The sequence below is a fragment of the Tenrec ecaudatus genome, chromosome 14, assembly GCF_050624435.1.
Source record: "Tenrec ecaudatus isolate mTenEca1 chromosome 14, mTenEca1.hap1, whole genome shotgun sequence".
Classification (NCBI taxonomy): Eukaryota; Metazoa; Chordata; class Mammalia; order Afrosoricida; family Tenrecidae; genus Tenrec; species Tenrec ecaudatus.
Window position 1 is genome coordinate 60,731,086 of NC_134543.1, and position 12,291 is coordinate 60,743,376.

The window sequence follows — 12,291 nt, forward strand, 5'->3', positions numbered from 1 at the left end:
GGGGCGGGACCTCGGCGTGTGGGGTGGAGTTCCAACACTGGATTGTGGGTGGGGCAGCCGGAAGTGGGCAGAGCTTGCACGGAGGCGGAGCTCTGTCGGTACACCGCCTTGGCCTTTCAGGTTTGCGACCTTTGGCTTTTAACCTCCAGGTCAGTAGTTCGAGATTATCAACTGCTCGCGAGAGAAAGAGGAAACTTTCAATTTCCTCAGAGATTTTATAGCCTCTGGAACCTTCTGGAACAGTTCAATTCTGTCCTTTTGGGTCGCTATGAGCTGAAATCAGCTCGATGCCAGTGAATCATTTTAGAAATTTATTCTTTTTTTTTTTTTAAATTTACTGCTTCCAGGCCTTACTGTTCAGAGCCCTGGTGATGTCATGGGTTCCGTTCCATCATAAAGTTGCTAACCAGAAGGTCAGTGGTTTTAACCCATCTGTCGCACAGGGAGAAAAAGATAAGGCTCACCTAAACATTCAAAATATTGGAAATATAAAGGTTCAGTTCTACTCTGTCTTATAGGGTTCCTATTAGTTGCCATTGAAGTGAGTTTTGAGGTCTCAACTTAGATGGAGAAAGCTTTGTTTCCACAGTAAACACATACATAATCAATTGTTAAAGCTGATTAAGTATGTATCTAGATAAAAAGTGAATTAATGTGTTAAAAGTTCATTGGTGTTCACAAGGTAATGATTGGCTAGTATTCCATTTATAATGTAAACTACTGTTACAAGACTAGATAACTTTTCGTCCCGCCGTAAAGATGAAAACGAGCTTTGGAAATGCTAAGGTGCTACATACCAACAATATCTGCACGTGGATGCCAGAGCCTGTGCCTCAAGCATTCCTTTCAGGAAACCCGAGTGCTTTCATCCTGCCATAAAGCGTGTAATCCCCACAGAGCTCTTTTTCTCACCAACACATACCAGGGATCCCTTGTAGGGGGTTCTGTCAGTTGCTGAACTCGTCTGTATGATGATGCTTTCCGAAACTGGAGAAACCACGACAAGATGTGTGTGGAGACCCAGTGGACTCACTATAATATAGACCTGAGCTAAGACTCCATATTCACTCGACTTCCATATGCCCCTTCTCTAACTGGTGGGCCACTGTGACATTTTTGGGTCTTGTGGAATTAGTGTCAATTAAGAACCACTATCTTAAAAACCAAAAACCCGCTATCTAGTATTCTCTCCAAATGTCTGATTATTTCCTTTTCTCCCAAGTATAGTCACTCTTCTACAATGCCATATATTCCCTTTGGAAGACTGGGAGAAAGACTAATAGTGTAAATTTCGGGTGAAGTAATGGGGGGCCTTGCTTAAGGGGTCAGGTCACCCATTTATTCAAGGAGTGTGGGTATGTAAACTGGCTCAATCTTGGGAATTGATTAGGGGCCTTGACTCTATTATAGAGATTCCGTAGTGTTAGACTTATTATTCTGATTGTAACTGATTCTGCTGTGTCTGTTACAGCATCTATACCCACCTTGTCTTTGTTGGTTAAATGCTATCACTAGATCCCTACCACCATCATCTCAATGCACTTAGAGGGAAAACACTAGAGGCTTATTTCCTATGGAGATCTCACAAGTGTACCTTGCATTCCCCCTGTTCTCCACAGCCGCCTGCAAACCAGAATCTCACAGTATCTTGCGCTCTGATACTCTACCCTCCTGTGGCGTTGGGTTATATGATTTACGGTCCTTTGGTCACTGATGTTGGTGTGCTGCTTCTATGTGGGCTTAGTTAACATCTCACTTAGATGGCTGCTTGTTAGGAAACAAGCTTTTAGATCCCAGAAACGATTTTATTTGATAGCTGGAGCCACCACACTTTGCTATAGCACTCATACGTTCTTTTTTCTCCTCACGAGGGCAGGTTCGAGCAGGGCCAGGATGTAAGAACTAATGATTCTTAAATTGGAACCAGCCTTTAGTGTGAGCCCAAAACCCATTGCTTGATCTATGGGTTTTTTTATTTTTAATCTGCCTCTGGCTCCTTTTAGAGACTTCTTTGTTAATTTTGGTACAGAGTCGTATGCATAAATATGTCCTCTACTACCTCTCCATCCCTTTTTGGTTCTCCTGTGTGTTCTAATCCAATGCGCCCCTCTCCCCAAGCTGTAGCCCTAGTGCTGTCCTCTGAAGTTCATTCTTCAGAATGGGGGTGGGTGGGGGTATCCACATAGTTGGGATTGGAGCTGGCCCACAGACCTCTCTTGGTTTCCTGGTACATGCCAGTATATTGTATTCCATGTCTTGGCACATTGAGTTGAAGCCTGGTCTCTCTCTCCACTTGGCGATATAAACAATACCCGCCCTTTGGGTGGGTTAGTGCCCTGCTCCCCACCCCCACTACCCATGTCTTTTTTCCCTCTCTTTCTTTCCCCCTCTTATTTAGTTGGCTGCCATATGTATCCCTGGATTGGGTTTGGCCCCTGCCATAATTGCTGGACCTCGCCCTAGGGATGTATGGATATAGTAGCTTTTCCCCTGTGCCCCGTTTTTGTTTTTTTTAAGCTTACGTCAGTGGACTCATGTTGTACTTGCCCTTTTGTGCTTGACTTACTTCACTTAGCGTGATTTCCTCCAGTTCTTCCCATGCGGCGATGTGCTTCATGCGGTCATCACTGCTTTTTAGGGATACATGGGATACATTTTTTTGGTAAGCGAATCTTTTTAATTAAAAAATTTGTTGATATAACCTATTTTGCCTTAGTGCTTTCCTTAAATTAATCTTTTGTAATAGTAATTTTAAAGCTCCTGTGTACCTCAGTCATTGCAGTGCTAGTTTCTATTGACTTTTCCTTGGTCATTGGTTTCATTTTCCTAATTCTTTAGTTTTATTAATTTTTAATTTATGTTCTACACAGTGCATACTGTACACAATGGATATTACAAGACTGCAAGTCTGCATTCTGCTGTCCTCCTGACTGGATTGTTTTCTTCTGGCAGGTAGCTAATTTACTTGTCTTTCAGTTTGATTCTTCTGAAAGAAATTTATTATCTTCAGTTTATTTTGAGATAACTGTCAACTCTCATGAAATTGTATCAATTAGTGCAGAGAGAGCCTACATAATTTTTTCCTCATTTTATCCAGTGATAATGTCTTTTTAAAAAAATCATTTTATTGGGGGCTTATACAACTCTTATCACAATCCATCCATCCATTCATCCATTATGTCAAGCAAATTTGTACATTTGTTGCTATCATCATTATCAAAACATTTTCTTCTTACTTGAGCCCTTGGTTTCAGCTCCTTATTTTTTTCTCCCTCGCACAGGTAATGTCTTAAATGACTATATTTCAGTATCAAATGACAATGATATAATACATAAACCTGAGATTTTGCCAGTTTTATATGCATTTATTTCTGTTTTTTATATGCATTCATTTGTGTTTATGTGTGTGTTTGTAAATTTAGTTCTATGAATTTTTATTTTATAATGAAGAATGTCAGTGCTGGTGTCACATAGACCTTGGTCTAATTCTGAGAATACCAGAAAGATGATGATCTGTGTTTTATCAACTACATGAGGGCATTTAACTGTTGATTATAAAAAATTATGGATAAAATGACAAAGAATAGGAAATTCTAAACAAGTGTAATCATGTAGAATCTGTACATGAACTAAAAGGCAGTTTGAACAGAAGAGGATATTGCTTAATTCAAAATCAGAAAAAGGTGTGTGGCAGTATTGTATCCCTCCACCATATTTATTAAATCTGTATGCTGAACAAATAATAGGGCAGGCTGAGCTATATAAAGAAGAATGTGGAGTCAGGATCAGAGGAAGACTTATTAACAACCTACACTGGTGAGAGCATGTATACCGAAGAGAATCATAAGATCTGTTCTGTATACTTTTCAAGTGAGAGATGAGGGCCTTTCTTAGGGAGCGCCACGGGCTGCTTTGCCTATGGTGGGGATGCCACTAAAACTTTCAGATTTCCAGTCTGGTGACGAGAGGTGCAGGCACAATGGAAAAAGATTTTTTTTTTTTTTTGCCATTTATAAAGGGCCCTTTTTGTAGGAGCTGTTCGAGCCCACCAGCCTCTTTGAGGGAGAAATATGAGACTTTCTGCTCCCACGTGCATTTACAGCCTCGGAAAACCACAGGGCCAGTTCCACTGTGCCTGACGGGGTCATAATAGATTTATTTGCAATGTTTTAAATCTTGTTTTAGTTTGTGGCATTTTGCCACCATCCTTTCCCTACCTTTCATAGTTCTTACAGGGTTGAGTACAGGGGAAAATCCCTTTTTTTAAAAAAAGGAAAAGCTTAAACTTTTCATGATTTTATCATTCCCTGATCCCACCCATTTTTAAAGGTCATCCTCCACTATTGCCTCTTTGACAATATCCAACTGCTTTCTCCTTTCTGGTTTGCAAAATTATTTCCTGCTTTGTGTAGTTGCTACTTCCATGATATTTTAGATTTCTTTTTAACCTGTCACTTAATCAATTTATGCCCCAATAGTAGTCCTTCATATTAAGTGCTTTGTTTTTAAATAAGTGTTGTGGGTTCTCTCTCCTGGCTGATAGATCATTCATAACAACTGAGGGAGCTTGTCCTCTGGAAGCCTTTAGCAGTACTTGGAGGCATTTTCAGGTGTCATGTCTTGGAGAAGAGTTATTGGCATCTAGTGAGAAGAGAACAGAGATCCTGATAACATCCTACAATGCACAGGAAAATCTCCTGCAACAAAGAATTATCCAGCTGTGCTAAGGCTGAACTGTGGGAGCAGATTGCCTGAAGGCAGCAGTTCTTAACCTGTGGGTTGCGACCCCTTTGGGGGTCAAATGATCCTTTCACAGAGATTGCCCAATTCATAACAGCAAAATTACAATATGAAGTAGCACTGAAAATAATTTGATGGTTGGGGGCTCACCACACATGAGGAACTGTATTAAAGGGTCGTGACATTAGGAAGGTTTAGAACCGCTGCCTTAAGGTGTACTCTGTTGCTTGGACTTCCTGGGCTTCCGAGAGGCAGAGTTCATTTATGGAATGGTAACTCATTTCTTTTCTCACGTACAACGGCTATAGTCAGTATTCCACCGTGTAGCCAGACCCATGAAAAAGTTCCAGCTCTTTTCAGGGAGCTGAGACTCTGAAAGTCCTACTTTGAATGAAGATCAGGTAAATGCTTTCTTCTCCTGTTTCCTGGGAAACAGGTGAACACAGCATTCTGTAGGTGTTTAGTTATTCTCCCCTGCAGACTGTAGTCTAATTGGCTAACGATAAATATGTTTACATAAATATATATATTTATACATGTATATATATTTCTTCTTCTTCTTTGGTGTCTTTTATTCATTGTCCAGCTTTCACGTGCATATGAGGCAATTGAAAATACTATGACTTGGGTCAGTTCCACCTGAGATATCTTTGCTTTAACACTTTAAGGGTTCTTTTCCAGCAGATTTTCCCAGTGCAGTGTGAACTTTGACTTTAAAAAAAATTTTTATTGGGGGCTCTTAGAGCTCTTATAACATTCAATACATCAATTGTTTTAAGCATATTTGTACTATCATCATTTCCAAAACATTTTCTACTTGAGCCCTTGGTATAAACTCCTCTTTTTACCCTCTCTTCTCCACCCTCTCACACTTGTGTATCCTGAATAAATTATATATTGCTACTGTTATTTCATATCTTATACTGCCCATTGTCTCCCTTCACCCAACTTTCTGTTATTCTTCCTCTTTGGGGTTGGAGGGAACTGTATCTCCAATCTTGTGATGGGTTCCCCCTTTTTCATCTTTCCACCTCCCTATTCCCTATCCTCAAGATATTGCTACTGGTGTTACAGTTCCTGAGGGTTTTATCTTTCCTGAATTCCATGTGTCGAGAGCTCTTATCCATACAAATGTATGTTCTCCGGTCTAGGCAGATTTGTAAGTTAGGAATGCGTCATGGTAGTGGGGTGGGGTTGGGGGGGGGGAGTAATCAGAAACTAGAGGAATGATGTGTGTTTCATCAGTGCTATAATACGCCTTGCTTGAATCATACCTTCCTTGTACCACTTCTGTGGGGGGATATCCAGTTACCTACAGATGGGCTTTGGGTCTCCACTCCAACACCTGCCCCCCTTTTGCATTGATGTAGTTGTTTGTTTTGGATCTTTTGATACCTGATGTCTGATCCTGTTGAAACCTCATGATCACACAGACTGGTGTGCTTCTTCCGTGTGGGCTTTGTTGCTTCTGAGCTAGATGACCGCTCGTTTGACTTCAAACCCTTTAAGACCCCAGATGCTTTATCTTTTGATAGCTGGCACCATCAGCTTTCTTCACCATATTTGCTTATGCACCCATTTGCCTTCAGCGATTGTGTCAGGAAGGTGAGCATCATGGAATGCCAGTTTAATAGAACAAAGTGTTTTTGCATTGAGGGAGTACTTGAGTGGAGGCTCAATGCCCATCTTCTACCTTAATACTAAACCTATAAATATATGTTATCTTTATCTCTTATTTATCTCTCTTACCTGCAAACATGCCCCTCAACCCCCTGTTCATTGTGCGCTCGTTCTCATTTGATCTCATATGGAACCACCCTGCCTGTAACAAATGCCTAGCTCAGAAATGGGGAAGAACAGTCCATTAAGTGACCGACAGAAGAAGCAGTGAATGGACTCATTTTTCTAGATGGTGGTATATCTGGCACAGAAACATTGTAGTAGCCTGTGTGAATGGCCCATACTGTTTCTTGCAGTATACATTCTTATTTCTCCCTGGAATTTGACAAGCTTTAAAACTCCTGTTTTGGGAGTCATGCATGGAAAATATTTATCCAAACCCAAATATCATAAGTCTTCCATTATTTTACTCTTCATTTAACTGTAGACTTTTGTTTTTCCTATTCCATGTTTTTCCTTTTACGTAGCTTCTTTAGCTGTGATACATGCTTATGTGCTTCTGAGGCAAGACATTAGCTTTGCTATTTTTTTTTTGTTTCACCAGTTCTTGTATTCATTCTTTTACTTATCACATCTATCATAACTACTGTCTATGTCATCTGCCTCCATTTAGTTTTGTAATATATGGAACCTTCTTCCTTATATAAATACAAAAGTCTGTTATCAGGGTAGATTAGACCATATAGCACAGTTAATATTTGAGTTTTTTAGAAGTCATAGAAAAAATAATTAATGTAAATTACTTTAAGAGATGCAGGGGAAAGTCCTCATTTGGCTGTCTTTTGGTTTGTTTTTAAACTGACCATATATGATAGCCAGACACGGTGTTTATTGGTTCATCATTTATTCAGCCAGCCATCCAATAAATATTTACTATGTGTTTAGTTATTGGTAATCAATAACTAACATTGCTCCTGCCATATAGATATTAAAAAACAAACCAACAAACTCACTGCTATCAAGTCTCTTCTGACTCATAATGACCCTATAGGTCAGGAAAATTGCCCCTGTGGGTTTCAGAGACTAACTATTCACAAGAGTGGATGGCTTCAACTTTCTCCCTCACCAGGACCAGAAGCTTCAAACTGTTGGACTTGTGCGGTTGTTTTAATTACTGTATATACTTGTGTATAAGTTGAGTTTTTTAGCACATTTTTAATGCAGTTTTTGTGGTAAACTAGGTGCCTTGGCTGATATTTGGGTTGGCTTATATTTGAGTATATATGGTAGTATTCTCTATCTTTACGTTCTAATATCCATTGCAATGGCTACACAGCTTACAGACAAAATTTGTGATTAAAGGGTTTATTAGAAAGGTAACTTGTAATGCCAGTGAGAAATGGTCATATTTGTTTCTTTTTTAAATCACTTCATTAGGGGCTCATACAGCTCATCAAAATCCATACATACATCAATTTTGTAAAGCACATTTGGATATTTATTGCATTCATCATTCTCAAAACATCAGCTCCTCATTCTTCCCCCTCCCTCCCCACTCTCCTCTCCCTCCTCCGTCATGAACCTTTGATAGTTTATAAATTATTATTTTGTCATATCTTACACTGTCCAATGTCTCCCTTCACTCACTTTTCTGTTGTCCATTCCCAGGGAGGAGGTTATATGTAGATCCTTGTACTCAGTTCCCTCACTCTCCCTCAGTCTCCCTCTACCCTCCGGGTATCGCCACTCTCACCACTGGTCCTGAAGGGATCATCTGCCCTGGATTCTCTGTGTTTCCAGTTCCTGTCTACCAGTGTACATCCTCTGGTCTAGCTAGATTTTTAAGGTAGCATTGGGATCATGATAGTGGGGTGGGGGGCATTTAGGAACTAGAGGAACGTTGTATATTTAATCGTTGCTACACTATACCCTGACTGGCTCATATCTTCGCTGCAACCCTTCTGTAAGGGGATGTCCAGTTGCCCACAGATGTGTCTTGGTCCCCACTCTGCCCTCCCCCTCATTCACAATTATATGATTTTTTGTTCTGATGATGCCTCATAACTGATCCCTTTGATGCCTCGTGATTGCACAGACTGATGTGCTTCTTCCATGTGGACTTTGTTGCTTCTGAGTTAGATGACTGCTTGTTTACCTTCAAACCTTTTGATAGCTGGGCACCATCAGCTTTCTTCACCACATTTGCTTATGTACCCATTTGTCTTCAGTGATTGTATTGGGAAGGTGATATGATTTTTGTTCTTTGATGCCTGATAACTGATCCCTTCGGCACCCTATGATCACTCGGGCTGGTGTGCTACTTCCTTGTGGACGTTGTTGCTTCTGAGCTAGATGGCTGCTTATTTACCTTCAAGCTTTAAGACCCCAGATGCTATCGCTTTTGATAGCTGGGCACCATCAGCTTCATCACATTTGCTTATGCACCCACTTTGTCTTTAGTGATTGTGTCGGGAAAGTGAGCATCATAGAATACCAGTTTAATAGAACAAAGCATTCTTGCATTGAGGGAGTACTTGAGTGGAGGCCCAATGTCCATCTGCTACCTTAACACTAAAACTACACATATATGTACCTCTATTTCCACATCATATATAAATATATTTACATACATACATACCTTTATTTAGACCTCTATAAATTCCCTTTGCCTCCTAGCTCTTTCCTCCATTTCCTTTGACGTTCCTCTTGTCCCACTATCATGTTCAGCCTTCATTTAGATATAAGTATTTCCTCTTGGTTACATTATCCTTGGTCTACCAGGCCTCCTGCATCCTCCTCACCACTGATTTGGATCACTTGTTCCCTTGTCCCTGGGTTTGTTAACACCATCCCCCCCCTACCTGCCCCTCTCCCATGCCCCCCCCAGAACTGTTGGTCCCATTGTTTTCTCCTCCAGATTATTCATACATCCTATCTTATTTAGACAGACCCATCAGGACATGTTACTAAGCTCTTTCCAGGTTGCAAACAGATGCCCAGTAGGTATATAACTCAGCTGTAAGTCAATCAGAAGGCATTCAACTCAAGCTCCCTGGGTCAGCAAATCTAACTTCCTGAATTAAGTACCAAGAGGCACCCATCTCTGGTAAGCATAAGCCCAAAGACACAGCTTGGGTCATCTCACAAGTAAGTGCCCAGACACACCTAAGTCTGAAAGCCAATGCCTTGCACAGAAGCACTCAATTGAACTTGCTCCATTCGTTGGTAAATCCATCACTCTGTTCTATGCTGTGGCTCCTGGTTCTGATGGTAGACCTATCATCTGGATTCAGGAGGTGCACTGCACAGGGAGCTTGAGTCCAGAGGATGCACTCCATTCCTGGCTCTTGCAGGTAATGAGGTGCCTTCTGCTTCTCAGAGGGCTCATTTTATACACAGCAAGATGGCAGGAATCCCTTTTCACAATTACAAGTGAATTCTTTTATGTTCTTACAAGACCTATTCAGGCTAAGGTCCTATGATGAGAGATAGAGACTTGGCAACATGAGAGCCACATTAAATAATTCACTGCCCATGAAAAATATTTAGCATAAACCACTGCATTACCAGGGGTCAGATTCCCAGAAGACATTAATCTTGAGCTCAGAATGTAAAGAATAAATGAACTAATTAGGCAGCATGGAAGAACAACCAAAAAGGGCAACTATGTGCTCACCCCCTTTGTGGGAAGTGACTCATGGAATGAATGAATGGACAAAGTGCCAGATGAGACATGAGAGGTAAGTATTAGCCAATCTGTGAAGAACAGTGTGCTCAGAGTTTGGTCTGAGACTCTGCCACATCAACATCACCTGAGGGCTTGTTAAAAAACGCTAGGTCTCAAATACCACTCAAGACCCACTGAATGAGATGCTGCATTATAGATTACTGGATGGTCCATAACAAACATTTTAGATGCCCTGTTGCTGAATATTTATCCCTACTCTGAGAGTCGTGTGTGAGAAAGGAAGTGCATACTTTTATGTTTATAGGACATTGGAAGTAGATGTTGTACAGAGAATTTCTGTTTGGAAGAACAGATGGTGTGGGTACAAGTAGATATGGAGGGAACGTGATACACTGTATAATTCAAAGGCTTTTATTACATGTTCTTATATGTAAAAGAAAGGCACATAGAACAGTGCCTAGATGGGGATAATAGTAATTATCCTAAACCAATCCACACTCCCTGACATGCAGTCAATGCAGCCTCCTGGTGACCTCCTGCAGGTTTCTGAGGTCGCTGTCCACTGGGGTGGAAAGCCTCTTCTTTCTGGAAGAGTGCCCAGTAATGATCCTAGCTGATACTGTGAACTGCCTATTTGTTTATTGTGCTAACAAACACCAAGAACCCTGGTGATGGGGTAGCTGTGTGTTGGGCTGCTAACCATAAGGTCAGTTTGAAACCACCAGATGTTCTGTGGGATGAGGCTTTCTACTCCCAGAAAGAGTTGAGGGTTGATAGGAGTTAGAATGAACTCACTGGCAGTGAGCCATGCTAGCAAACTCCACTGGACTTATTTGATGAAATGACTTCTGAGTATGATTTCAGTAATGTATAGCCCATTTTGATTTTCCTTAGACTATCTGAATAATTCAAGTTAAGTGAAGCATTTGTTAGCATACATCCCTAACCTTCACACACATACTCCTTGGCACATGGACAAAAAGGGAAAATAAAATGGTATTAATTGTCCAACAACCCATTGCTCAATCTCAAGCCACAGTCAGATCATTGTCATCAGACTGTTGGTGCCCTCCCTTGGGTTGATACAGCCAGCTCAAGGACCAGGACTTTGTCATCTTTTCTATTCTGTGGAAATGGGGATTTAGGCCATCTCCCAGTATATCAATACCAGCAGCAGCTATCTTAGTCTGGGACAAGGCTCTGATTTTTCAATGTGGCCTCCTACCACCAACTTCTATTCATCAGAGCAGAACCAACTTTTTCTTAGGTTTTCTCTCTCAATGTTGTAATATCAGAACTTTCTGTGTGTGTGTGTGTATGTGTGTGTATGTGTGTGCACACATGCCCATTCGTGTAGGCTTAACGTCTCATTTCCTTATATCCACTAACAGACCAAGTAGAAGATGACCTATCTGGTCACTATTACTTCAGTTATGCTATTTTACGTATGTAGTACTTTATGTTTATTATATAAGAACATTTTTTTCTGATTAAAAAATTAGAATTTCATTTTAATTTTGAGTCAATAGATATCTTAATGCTGGCTTCTAGTTCTGTCTCCAAGAGAAAGAAAAATATAAGAAGAGTATGATGGGCTTTATAAATTAAAGCCTGTTTTTAACTTTTCTTTATGTCATTTCCCAAGGTTAGAAATGAAAACATAACTTTAAGAATTATTTACTGTATTTTATAATTTATAGAAATTAATGTAGTCACACATTTCTTGACACTAAAGTAGAAGATTCAATTAGATCAGAACAAAATGTAGTTACAGAAATTCAACTATAAGTTGACTATCAGACCAGAATGTAGTTACAGAAACCCCACTACAAGACTGATTGGCTGCTCCATGTTTCTGAGCAGATGCTTTGGGTCAGGATTCATTAGCCTTTTGGATTAGATGTCCAGAATTTGTTATTTAAAGCTATACAAGCTTCACTTTCCTAACTGGACAACATATAATAAAGTTCTACTTTATTATTCCTGTATCACTGGGAATTAGTCCTTAAATAATTTGTGGATCTGGGCATGTACTCTAATTGCGAGCAAATATGGAAAATATGAGGTTCTAGTTGTAGCAACATCACCAAAGAAAGCAAGCAGGTGTGAGAGGCAGCATAGCAGCCAGTTTAAGGACATCCTGCCAACTAAGGACGATGTGGGACACAATTACACAGCAAAGGGAGAGTGTTTGGGCTTATATTTCCTTCTATATGTAGTGCTTTTGTTTTTAGAAAATGTGT